The following is a 14,059-nucleotide window of genomic DNA, read 5'->3' as shown; positions in this document are numbered from 1 at the left end:
TCGCTATTGAAAACATTGTGTGGGGTGCCAAAATCAGTGGAAAGGAGCTTAACCTAACTCTTCCACCTGGGTGTCAGGAGTCCAGATAATTGAGCCAGAGATACTATTTCAGCTTGTTTTCATGGAAATATTTTGATGTCAGGCCTCTTTTTTGTATGCAGTTTTCATATTTGGGGGAAGACTATTTTGAACAACACAAACTTTGTCCATGAAAACATAATCATGCTTTGATTTCTCCTTATCACACATGCCCTGAAAGTCACCATACATAGAATCAATAGCCCTAAAAGAGCTTCCAATATTCCTTTTTTATTCCTTCTCACCCTGACCCCATTCAGTGACTCTTGGAACCCTTGGGACTGCATGCCTTCAGTGTGCATGGAAACAGTTTTAACAGAACTAGAATCATCGAGAAAAACAGCCTTGTTTTCATGTGATAAATGCTTTTCACAATGTAAACGCCATGCTTGTCCTGAAAATATACATAATTGATTCCTTCAGATTTGTGCCTTTTCATGGTTTTATGACATCTACCAATTGATTAGGAGAAATTGTTAGGAAAATGTAATTAATTAGTAAGTAGGAAGACTGGAAATTTGACACCATTGATACCAAAATGATCTTTCGTCTTTCTCTCACCAGAGAAAATGAGCAATTTGTTGATTTTGAGTGCGTGGACATCACATTAATTGACTAAGAGATCCAAATATGGAAGATAGAAAGCCCGCATCTAGAATAGGCCCATCTAACTCTATATTCTACTGAGGCATTTAGTATAAACATGTACACATTTACCTATGACTTTGCACACCTACACTTCTTTTCACATTAAGACCTCTTTGAAAATATTTACCACATTTTCCTAAGAGTGAATGACATTTTCACCTTTTTTCAAGACTAAATGGATTTTCTTGATAAGGATTGGTCATGAAGCACAATAAATTCAGACCAACTTTCTGCTTCCCATCTTACATGATCTGTTCTTAATGGAGTACTCAGTGAGCATCCTCCAACACAGGAGCTCAGAGTGTTACCATTACTCCTACACAAGGGAACATCAAAAGGCTCCTACAAAAATGGTATAAAAAGACAAAACTGGAAAGAATAACAATAGAATTTTACAGATGAGATTTTGGGTCAAAAAATTAAATCCATGCATTTAAAAATAATTTGCATTTTCATAATTTTTTACAAAGTCTCATAAAATTTATGAAAATACATATTGGAAATATTTGCATGAATTTAAAATTTTTGAACTACTATCATCTCAAATTGCTAATTCCATTTTTATGCTTTTTTTTGTATACCTTTATTTGTGTGCTATTTGATATACCCTAGAAAAATTTAAGAACATTTTCATACAAAATATGCTTTTAGTGCATCCAATCCTATCTTATTTTTAACCAACTAAAAATCCATTTAAGATCAACTCGTACATTACTGTGTTACATCTACACAGTTTTAAATATGCAAATGATATCCACAAATCAAGATAATCTTCCTGAACAAATAACCTACCTAGTCAAGTTCATGATTCAAATAATTTAAAACTATTTCAAGACTCACAATATATGGCATGATTATAAACCATAAAGCAATATTACAAGTGTCTAAGCTTAAAAACCAATGATGCCATATATGCTTAAATGTTCATTACTATCTACTGTGACTCTTTACTAATATCTACTTGACTTTTCATTAAGATCTCTTTATTTATCAGTACCTAGTTGATTCAAATATCCATTTGATTATTCATGAACACCTATTTGACTCTTAATACCTATTTACTCATTAGTATCGATCTGACTGTTCAGAAATACTTGTTTGATTCTTAATATCTATTTGTTCACTATATATTTGACTGTTCAGAAATACATATTTGACTTTTCCTACTAATATTTTTTCTAAAATATTTATTTTTAATTTAAAGTATTTAAAGGACAAATATTGGAATAACCAAAAAGTTGAATGATTCTGAAAATGTAAATTTGAATGTATCTAAATTGATGAGTTATAGAAATATCATCCCCAAATCTTAGATATTAAATAGAATAAGGCACAGAAGGCCAAACACTGGTACAAGTGCTTTGTATCAGTTCTATAATTATTCTCAGTGTCCTGGACATTCTTTTTTTTTTTAAGATTTATTATTATTTCTTTTAATTTTTATTACAAAGTCAGATATACTGAGAGGAGGAGAGATAGAGAGGAAGTGGAGCTGCTGGGATTAGAACCAGCAGCCATATGGGATCAAGGCAAGGACCTTAGCCACTAGGCCACGCTGCCGAGCCCTGTCCTGGACATTCTTACGATGACTTTCAAAATGCTAACCCATGCAAACATAGTAAATGACAGTTTATGCAAATAAATTTGTGACAACAAAGAGTATATTAAGCATACTAACTTGATTGAATGACTACATATTGACATTTCACAAGTCTAGTATTTGATAACAAAAATACAGTATTGCACTAGCTCAAGTTTCTAACTGTCCTTTGATCATCTATATTTGTTCCATTTTGTGCGTCTTTTCTTGATGAGATAAAATCACCAACAGCTTACTGGATTTGCTAATCACTTTACTTCTTATGTTTAGTGGGTTACTGGAGGCTTACCTGGGTAGTCCTTCTTTCTCACCTGGGCCACTCAAGAGCCTTCATTGAACTGACAGCACTACAGAGACACTTAAGGGCTTTCATATCAGGTGGGCTTTGTCTTGGACTCCCTGGCAACAATAGGTAGACCCTGCCTCTCATATATGGAGGAGAAAGAGTTCCTACAACATGGGATGTGTCACACCATTCAAAACACTACTTGCTACATGTTTGTCAAAGATCAATTGGACAAAGTCTAGAGGTGCAAGGGGCAAGGTCAGGCTCATGAGAGTGGAGGATGGAACTTCATTAGGATCTACAATACATACCAGAACATTCTAAGATAAGCAGCCATTATTATTACTGAGTTATAGTACCACTGTCTGAAGGCAGGAGGACGAGCACACAGAGCTTTGGATCCGTCAGCCTCAAGACTGCAATTTTCTGGAGGATAACAGTGAGTTTACAGCTCCAGCATGGATGACAGTGTCTCAGGGGCCTCTGAGGGTGCACAGCAGCCACTATGTTAGAAGTGTAGCACTTGATACTCTAGTATGGGATGTAGGTATCCAAGCTAAGCTTAATTGTTGTGACAAGTACCCACCCAACTCTTTTTTTTTTTAAACTTTTCCCATGTTTTTATTATATTTTTCTGACAATCTTCACATAGTTAATTAGGGTAAAAAGGTTCAAGGGCTATAGGAAAGTGGGTAAGACTATTATTTCCATATTGTATCCTTAATGTATCTGAGATAAAGGGGGATATTAAGGGAGAAGTCCCACCCAGTCTCCCACCCCACCCCAGGTCCCAGATGTGAGGTATGCTCCGAGATTCTTGCTCAAGTGGTTTGATAGTTCACCAGTTATGAATTGCTGCTATTCTCGCCACTCCAAGCATGATAAGGTCATTGAAGAATCCACTGATTGACGTAGTCCATTATAGTCCATTTGCCCAGTTTTTCATTGCCAACATATAGCTGAGGTAGTTGATTGACTTGTTCTGTCTTCTGTCTTTTCAAGGTTAGGATTCTGAGTCTGGCAGTTCAACTGGGGAGATCCCCAAAGAAACTTTGTCTCAGGTGCTCCCAGACCAGATTCTTGTGTGTACCAGCAAGTACAGGGCCCGGCACAGTCCATCGCTGCCAGAGACCAACTCCGGCAAAGGATGCATGGATCGGCGAGATGATATGAAGAAGAGATAAGACGTGGACCACTATGGCATGATGCTCATAATGGACAACTCAGAAAAATTGCCTTTTTTATTTATACACAAATCATCAGAAGCTTTTGCACAATATCCAATTGTTTCATTTTTACTTCATGGTTAAGAGAATACAAAAAACAATCCTAAAGAAAATATTTTTTAAAGATTTATTTATTTTTTATTACAAAGTCAGATGTAAAGAGAGGAGGAGAGACAGAGAGGAAGATCTTCTGTCTGAGGATTCACTCCTCAAGTGAGCACAATGGCCGGTGCTGAGCCAATCCGAAGCCGGGAACCAGGAACTTCTTCTGGGTCTCCCACGTGGGTGCAGGGTCCCAAGGCTCTGGGCCATCCTCGACTGCTTTCTCAGGCCATAAGCGGGGAGTTGGATGGGAAGTGGAGCTGTCAGGATTAGAACCGGCACCCATATGGGACCCTGGAGCGTTCAAGGTGAGGACTTTAGCCACTAGGCCACTGCACTGGGGCCCAAGAAAACATTTTCAACAAGCCATTACTCATTGAAACCTGCAGTCACCTGGTTGAAGCCAGGAACTCCACTGCTGCAGTACATGCGGTTACATAGTGACAAATGATTCACTTATACTCAAAATCAATTTTTACTAAGCACAAACTAACTAATATTGCTTAAAATATTAAGAGTACAGAATTAAAAGATCATAAATGAAAGGATTTTATAAAAGCATATAACATCAATCATGCGTTAATAACCGTCACCTTCGCCTAGTGCTGATTCAATTGGTTTTTGTTCTTTTGTTAAAGGGCAGTGAAAGGGATCCAGGCAACTCAGCCAATCTACAAACAGAGGGCCTTTGCAAGAAACTTCCTTTTATCTTTATAAACTGTTTTCTTCCCCTACAAATAAGTGCCAATATAAGATAGAGATTGTAAGCCATTTTGATGGCGTTCACATTTGTTTCCCTTTAGAAGACACCCCATATACCTTTGCTTTCTGTGGTGAGAACCTAAAATGTGTCATATCATGTGTTGTAACAGTTCAAGGCGCATGGTAAACAAACTCTTTGTACCTCCATGATTGCCATCTGTTTCAAGATATTATCAAGCCATTTCTTAAGGAAAACATTACTTACACTAGGGCAAACTTCAGGACAAAAGTGGGCACATAGCAGAATATTTGGAGACATTGTGGGCTCAATTGTGCTATTATATATTTTTAGCTGTGTGTCATAGCCTTATGTCGCTATTGATGTTTCTATCATAACATGATTGATCAATTTGAGGTGTCATACCAGTTACAGAAATCACTTCACATTAGCAGAAAAACAACAACACCCTCAGAAGAATTATATGAAACATCAGAGAGGTGATTGAGTGTCCATACAATGGGGTGAAGCAGAAATGAGGTGACCAGAGACATTCCGCCGGGCCTTGCCTTGCTGCCAGAAACTCCTCATAGTCTTGCTAACCGAGGAGCAGTGCTCATCACACACCCATGCCATCCGACCCAACTGCATGGCTCCCCACATATTTTGAATTGATTGTTGTTTCAGAGTATTCTTCATATTAAACACTGAGTTTTTACATGAGTCTCTACATAACAAAAAGTTATTTATTTATTTATTTATTTATTTATTTATTTATTCATGTGGTTATTTTAAAGACAGAATGAGAGATCATAGACCAGGCTGTGATTTGCTATCTAGTGGCTCAATTCCCAACTGGCCACTGGGGGATGGGCCAGACCAAAGGCTGGAACTCTAGGCAAGTCTCCCTCTGTTTTTCCGTCACATCAGGAGCGACCTGAATATTCAGTGAAGGAACCAGGACTCCAGCAGGGTACTCTATAGGATGCCTGCACAGCAGGCAGCAGCTTAACTTGCTGTGCAGCAATGCTGGCCCCTACCTCAGTTGCTGGGTGGCATGGGGTAGAGTTTAAGTTTAGAAGGATTGCATTTAAACTAAGCTGGGCTTGTGTGAATTTCAATTTAAATACTGCTTATGCGGATTCACTTTTTTATTATAAAAAGTGTTTTGTATTAAAATATGAGCTACACATATTAGCTTAAAATCAAATAGTCTTGAGGTTTAGAAATAAGTGGATCTCATTTTCAGGCTGAGTACCAGTGCCCCTTAATGTAAACATTAGGCATTAAGTAAGTGTATAATAGGCTCGAAGTCTTTGTTACTGTTATTACACGGATGGCAACATCATTCTTTCTAAGTAGTTTCTTTTTAAGATTTATTTATTTATTTGTCTATTCATATATATATATTTATTGAAAAGGAAGAATTACAGGGAGAAGGAGAGACACAGAGAGGAAGATCTTCCATCCACGGGCTCACTTCCCAAATGGCTGCAATGGCTGGATTTTTTTTTTTTTCCTTGCCCTGGCTGCAAACAGGGAGCTGGATGGGAAGTGGAGCAGCCGGGACATGAACACCAGGGAAGCTGGTGCTTGAAGATAGAGGATTAGTCTGTATTACCAGGGTGCGGCCCCTTTAGGTAGTTCTTAAACATTCTGGAGTACATTGGAAAAGATATCAAGAGGTGTCTCTCTTCAATATCAGTGTTATTTTGAAGCAAGACAGATTTTTTTTTGGACAGAATATTGCTTCAAAAATTTGGAAATGTAGACAGCCGTGAGTGTTGGTAGTTGGTATTAGTGATAACATTTCGAGCCTCCATCAAACGTTGTGTGACTGCTTTTGAAGCTGCTGCCAAGCAGTGCAATGTACTTTGCATTTTTTAGGTGACTGTTGCGGAAGGCACGAAGCAGCTTATTTTGGAAAGTCAGCTTCATGTTATTCTTTATGCTTTAGGAAAAGGGGCCATTTCAGAACGCCTGTAACAGGTAGTATCGGGGGTTGCTCGGGGACTATGCCCTGCTTTTGTATGGGATTTTGGGGGGCTGATATGATTTTTTTTAAATGGCGTGGTAGGCAAAGCACTATTGACAAAAAGACTGAGCCTTCCCATTGCGATATACTGAGCTAAGTCCTCCGGCTAGACCATCTGTATGTCCAGTCTGACACAGAGGCAGCAAGGACAACCACAAAGTCTGGACAGCCGCGGGATGTATTTGCTTCATGAATTTCCAGAACATGAAGGTGGTCATTTCATTTTGCTTCTGCTGTGGTAGAGGGGTGGAGGGGTGGGCCTCCGTCTCCTGGACACAGACAGACCCCGGGCATCCTGCACCGAGCACTTCGGGTCCTGTGAGTTCCTCAGAGTCTCTCTGGTAGCTGGTCCAGGACCAATAGAGGCCGGGGAGGGCGGGCCTGGTTGGCACCGCACCAAAAAGAGCGGCGCGAAAGCGGGCCTGGCTAGTCCGAACCAATAGCAATGGAGTGAGGGCGGGCCTGGCTGGCCCAAAACCAATAGAAGCGGCGTGAGGGCGGGGGTGTGGCCCAGGGCCAATAGGAGCGGCGCGAGGGCGGGCCTGGCTGGCTCAGGGCCAATAGCAGTGGGGCGAGGGCGGACCTGACTGGCTCAGAGCCAATAGCAGTGCAGTGAGGGCGGGCCTGGCTGGGCCAGGGCCAGTAGGAGCGGCGCGAGGACGGGGCGGGCCCGGCGGGGTGTGGCCCCGGGCAATGTCAGGTGTGGGGCGGGCCAGCGGCCTGGACGTGCTGGCGCGCTCCAGCAGCCGGCGGATGGGCGGGCGGATCTGGCCGCCTTCCACTCCGCCCCGGGCGCCTGCGGGCTGAAGCCCGTCGTGGGGCAGGGCCGCCCGGGGCCTCGGGGCGTGCCAGGCGGAGCCGGCGGACTGGCTGGCAGACGGGAAGCCCGCGCTCGTGGTCCCTGCCTCAGGAGCCCCGGGAGCGCTGGAGGGGCGGCCTCGGTGAGTTTTTTTGGCGGCGGAGCCCTGGCGTGGGAGTCCCGGCTGGTGCTCGGGGAGCCCCCTGGGCGCCCGCGGTGGAGGGAGGTGGGCTTCTCGAAGCGGCTGTGAGGACGGTGGTCCGGCAGGGTCGTGGCTCCGGGGCGTTGCGGGCCGGGGGTGTGGGCCTATGGGCGGGCCGGCTGTGGCAGCGCCGGAGGAAGGTGTGGGAAGTGGCCGCGGGGCCGTTTGTGCGCTTGCACGCCTGGTCTGGTGCTGGGGTCTGTGGGGGCAGGCCGCGCTGTGGGCAGCTGCCTGTCGTTAGCCGCGGGCACCTGCCTGGTCCTCAGCCGCGGACACCTGCCTAGTCGTCAGCCGCGCAGTGGGCACCTGCCTGGTCCTCACTTGCGAGCACCTGCCTGGTCCTCAGCCGCGCAGTGGGCACCTGCCTGGTCCTCACTTGCGAGCACCTTCCTGGTCCTCACTTGCGAGCACCTGCCTGGTCCTCAGCCGCACTGTGGGCACCTGCCTGGTCCTCAGCTGAAGGCCTTCAGGACTTTTCAGTTTGTGGTAAGATGAGGACTGCCTGCCAGTGGGAGTCATGGGTTGCTAATGGGACCAGTTGCTTCCACTGTGCAGGTGGGCTTGGCTGGACACTGGAGAAAAAAAATAGCCAGAGGGATACAGAAGGTCTATAAGAGCCAGCAGCCACGTTAGGGAGTCACTTCCCCGGGTTATCCTCAGACAGTATTTGTCTAAATGTTCCTGTCCTGATAATGGTGTAAATTCGCTATCCTCCCCAGACGAGAATGATGTATTGTCATAAAAGCGAAGTGGTTGTAAAACCCACATTCCTTTCATCTACAAATTCTTCTTAAAATTTTTTTCTGAGGTGCGTTATTGTAACTATAAGCGTTCATTTCTCTCCGTTCTCCTCTTTTTTCTCCCTTCCCATTTTCCCCTCCTGCCATTCCTGCCTGCATTATCACGATAGTATAGTTCCTAATTTCTAAACTGCTCGGTGGACTCTATGTATAAACTATAGGGGGAAAACAGGAGGAAGTTCAGCAACGTTTTTGAAAATGGTTAACTTCATTTCTAGGAAATTTCTCCCTGGCCAGGGCTATTCCTTGGAAAAGGCTCCTTCCCCAGCATGTAAGGAAAGGGAATGATTCCGTGTAGGAACACAGCCAGTTTGTCCTGAGTGATAACACGGTGTAGTCTACTGTTAGTATTTTTGTGGGAGGCCATGGATCTGTGCTGGACACCTGCATGGGGCCCAGCAGGTAGGCAGTATATAATTTAATGACAATGATTGGTAACGGGTCTTGTCACCAGGTCCAGCTGTCAACAGCCTGTCAGGCAGTGACAAATGGACTAGGCTGTAGGCAGTTCAGTTATTTCTGATGAGCAGCTCCTGTTTTCGTAAATGGTGTCTAATTGAGTTGGTTCATATTCTCAGCTGCTCTTGTTCTCGGAGCTGCCTGAGTTTCAAGAAACTCTGGTTACTTTGCACTGCTTGTATAATCTTGGCCGCTAGAAATGTTGTGTTTCCTAGGTGGGCGCTGTCAGTGCTGGAGGGCTGTGTGAGGTGACCAAGTGTAGCAAACCTCCCAGTGGTCCTCGGTAGAGGATGCATTCATCTGCTTTTTATTATTGTTATTAGTCTGCAAAGTAGAAAATTCCATATAGTGAATGAATTGTGTTCTTCATTTTCCTGTCATATGACCATGGAAAAGAGTTGCGTGGTTTCATTTTGTGTTTAAGTTTCCTTTTGAAGAGAAAGTCCTGATTGGTAACTGATCAGCATTACACATTGTTTTCATTCAATTTTAACAATTATTTTCAATGGAAATAACCAATGCATGTTTTCCTAATTATGAGGAATTTTATCATGAAAAGGTGACAGCTTGCTTGTTGAACCTTGGCTGTCAAGTTGTGGTTGTCCATTTTTCCTTCTACCTACCGTGTTTTGAAATAGAATTTGTAGAATCGGTCCCGTGGAATTTTGAATCGAACGTGTGTAATGTCTCCTTTTTGAGTATTGAGTCAGATAACAGTATAGGACCTAATTGTTAAGGCAAAACTTTACAAATTTCTGCACAACTCTAATTCTTTGGATTTTGGAACTTTTTTCTTTTTCAAAATAAGGATGCCTTTGTTCTGTAAATCAAAGGAGTACAATGCATGGAAAATCAAGTCTTTGTAATTAAAAAACCGTATCATGGACTATGAAATCATTCTGATTGGATCATGGTGTGCTGAACTCATAACTAATGTACATGTCTGTTGATTCTCAGTGAGTTGTGACAGTTGCCCATCCTTTCTTTTTTATTCAGAGAATGGGCAGTGTGCTGACCCTACAGCTATGCAAGCTGCTACTCAGCATGAACTTGTTGACTTTTGGAAGTTGCCTTTGAAGCAAAATCTGGATGTAGAGGCAGAGGTGACTAAACTGAACTTGGAAAATATTTTAGGTAAACTGTTACGCCCTGAGAACTTATATGTGAGATGAACTTTCGTTCTTGATGTTTCTCTAGTGCTCTTGTGATTGAAAATACACTTTGCTAGATGACAACTTGTTTGTGTGTGACCCCGCGGTAGTGTAGGCATAGGCCTTGGAGAAGGTACGACTTGTTTCCTGCCCCTGTAGTAGAGGCACCTTGCTATTGGAAACCCTGTGGAGTCCACTGAAGAATGTTCGGAGGGTAGTTGAGCAGTGGGGAGTGTGGAGCTCCTGGCCAGGTGTTTCATGATAACTGTGCTTTTCTTCATTTTTGTTTTTGTGTTAGCATTCATGTCATCTTATCTTTTTCACTTAATGTGGGTCTTTGAAGAATTAGAGTGTGTTTATGATTGTATTGTTTGTATATAGTATGAATTTCAATATTTTCAGAAGTGAAATATATCTTGCAGTGTTATGAAATATACATGAGTATCTCATCTTATTCTAGTACAATAAAAGGTAGCAAATTGTTTAGAAAAATGATTGTTTGCTGATTGTATTAAAAAAGAAAGAAAGAAAGAACACTTTCTTGTCAGTGAGCTGAATACGGACTTGTTCCTGAGAGTTAATTTTGTGGAATAGTCTGATACTTGTAATTATTTTGAAGATTCGTATTGAAAAGAAAAGCCTTTTCTTAACATTTTTACTTTTTACCTAATTATTCTGAGTTGTTGTGTTGCCCTGAAAAGCCTGTGTTGGAGGGATAAATAAGTCATCTTTGTTGAATTCGTTTGCCCAGAAAGAAGTTGAATTTTAAGCTAATACATTCTACATCTGTTAATTACATGATATGTTATTACTGTGGTTTTCTGTGAATGGTATGATATGGTTGAATTTTGGTTTATAGCGGTAATGTTTTGACATCTTTATTTATTTGAAAGGCAGAGCCAGTGAGAGGGCCAGGCAGAGACAGAGACTTGACTTGTGTGTTGGTGTCTGCGCTGATCCCTGCAGGACTGGGTCAAGCCACAGGCAGGTACCTGGAACTCCAGTGGAGTCTCTCCCATGGGTTGTAGGGATGCAAGTACCTCAAGTGCCACCTGCTGCCTTCCAGGTGCATTAGCAGATATCTGTACTGGAGGCAAAGTAGGTGGAAGTCACACCAGGTACTCTGATCTGGGCTGCAGGTATCACAGGTTGCTGATTTAATCTGCACAATTAGGCTGAGCATGTGGTAACAATTTTTTTCTTTCTTTCTCTTTTTCTCTCTCTCTTTTTTTTAAATAAAAGAGTTGTTTTGGGTCCTGGGCACTAGCCTAGTGGCTAGAGTCCTCGCTTTGCATGAGCCAGGATCCCCATCTGGGTGCCAGTTTATATCTCAGGTGCTCCACTTCCTGTCCGGCTCCCTGCTTGTGGCCTGGGAAAGTGGTGGACCCTTTGCCCATGTGAGAGACCTGGAGGAGCTCCTGGCTTTGGATCAGCTCAGCTGCTGCTGCTGTGGCCACCTGGGGAGTGAACCAGTGAACAGAGGGTTTTTCTGTCCCTCTTCTCTGTCAAATCTGAGTTTCTAATGATGATGGACTCTCCGATATTGTCCACGCCCACAGTGTGGGGAAACACCTCAGTACCAGCATGTTGAACACCAGTGGACCACCAGTTGTAAACATAGAGGGGAAATCAATGTGTGTGGGGAGGAGGGAACTTGGAGAGAGAGATATATATCATACAACAATAATGCAAAATGATAAGGAAGCTTTATTTTTGGAGATATTATCTATTACAGAGGAAAAGATAGAGGGAAGAGGAAGAGATGGATCTTCTGTCCACTGGTTCAGTCCCTCAGTGGCTGCACCTGCTGGGGCTGGGTCAGGCTGTAGCCAGGAGCAGGGTCTCCCACATGGATGCAGGGGTCCAAGTACTTGCGCCACCTTCTGCCGCTTTCCCAGGCACACAGCTGTAACATGAACCCTCTGGGGTGCTTTCCTCATAGGTGGTGGCTTAACATGCTGTAGCACGATGCCAGCCCCCGTGTAGTCATTGTTGTATGCTTCTTGGTTGTGAATGTAAGAGTCCAATGTGCACTGTAAGGTGTTCTGTTTTGATAAAGAGAGGAGGACAAATTTTAGTGTTCTGTCAATGGGAAACAAACACTTTATTTGGTTAGTATTTGTTTGATTTGAGGGAGTGAATCAAAATTCCCTGAGTTGAATCTCATTTTTTATTTAGTTAATCCAGAAACCGCATCATGTACAGAAACATTCAAATGCTTTTAGTTATAAGGAAGTTAACTGTTTTTAAATCCACTCGTAAAAGTAATATGAAAAAGACACTGAAAAACTATGTGCTTTCCACCACATTTATTAAAAAAGCCCTCAGTTTTGGTTGTGAACTTAGTGACTCAGTCTGGTCCTGTGGGATTAAGTGTGTGTGTGTGTGTGTGTAGATGTCATCAATGTGAGAGGCTCTGCAGGAGGGTGGTACAAACTGTCAAGTTAGGATCAAACTGAATACTGCTTTGCAGAAGTGGATTTTGTTTTTTAGTTTTTCCATTGAGCTGAAAGATAACTTATTAGCTACCTCTGGGTGGAGTGAAGCTGAATATGCCAGGTGTTGTGTAAACTATACCTGTTAAGTAGAGAGTTGTGAAGTCTGTAAATAGATAGTTGAAAAACTTTATGGAGAAATTAACTTAAAGACAAGTTTCTTTCTGTCCAAACATTGAAATCCATACATAGATTTTTTTCATAATATTCATTTCCTGCAAACCTGTTGATGAATCATTATACTTGGAAAAGTTTTCCCACTAACCTCATTTAAAATTCCATTCTGTATTTTGTTTCTTTGTATGGTTTTTACATTTTTTTTTCTTTATTGAAATGCAGAGTGCCAGACACAGAGAGAGAAAGGTGAAGAGATAAAGAGGTGTCTTCCATTTGCTTGTTCACTCCCCAAATGCCTGCAGAGCCAGCACTGCCTGAAGCCAAAGCCTGGAGCCTGAAAGGTGGTGTGGGTGTTGTGTGTGGGTGGCAGGGACTACAATCCCTGCAGCATCATCTGTTGCTTGCCAGATACAGAAGGTTGAAGCTGGACTGGAAGTAGAAGCAGGTCTCAACCCTACGCAGTTACACGGGGTAAGTAAGTCCCACGCATAGCTCAAGCTGCCTTGCTACTGTGCTCACCTCTGTTTTCTGTTTTCAAACCAAAATGGGCAGATGGAATTTTTTTTTCCAAAGATATATTGATTTTTATTGCAAAGTCAGATAAAAAGAGAGGAAGATCTTCTGACTGATGATTCACTCTCCTAGTGACAGCAGTAGCCAGTCCTGTGCTGATCTGAAGCCAGGATCCTGGAACTTCTTCCAGGTTTCCCACATGGGTGCTTGATCCCAAGGCTTTGGACCGTCCTCGATTGCTTTTTCAGGCCACAAGCAGGGAGCTGGCTGGGAAGTGTGGCTGCCGTGATTAGAACCGGTGTCCATATGGGATCGCGGTGCATTCAAGGTGAGAACTTCAGCTGCTAGGCCATCGCAGATGGAATTTGTAAAACAAAACAAAACAAAACAAACAGTGGAATAGGAAAAGAGCGATTTGTACATCAGGATAAATTTGTAAAAGTGATAATTTTGTAACTCGAGAGCCAGTGTTGTGGAAAATCAGGTAAAGGCTGCTGCCCGCACAGCCTGCATTCCATATGGGCTCTGATTGGAATCCCACTGCTCCACTTGTAATGCAGGCCTCTGCTGATATATTTGAGAAGCCAGTGAAGGATGTCTTGAGTGCTGAGTCCTTTGCACCCCAGTGGTGGGCCAGGATGAAGCTTCTGGTTTGGGTGAGGCCCTGTTTGGCTCATTGGAATTCTCTGGGGAGTGAACCAAGGGAGGGAAGACCTCTGCCTCTTTTCTCTCTCCCCCTCTCTGTGGCTCTGACTTCCAAATAAATAAAAAAATCAACCCATAGAAATACATAAATTCAACTCATGACCTGAGACTACAGTAAAATGTCATCAATCCCCCCCCCTTTT

The sequence above is a fragment of the Ochotona princeps genome, chromosome 20 (genome assembly GCF_030435755.1).
Source record: "Ochotona princeps isolate mOchPri1 chromosome 20, mOchPri1.hap1, whole genome shotgun sequence".
In the NCBI taxonomy this organism is placed as follows: domain Eukaryota; kingdom Metazoa; phylum Chordata; class Mammalia; order Lagomorpha; family Ochotonidae; genus Ochotona; species Ochotona princeps.
The sequence above is the reverse complement of the archived record's forward strand: the minus strand, read 5'-3'. Positions refer to the sequence as shown.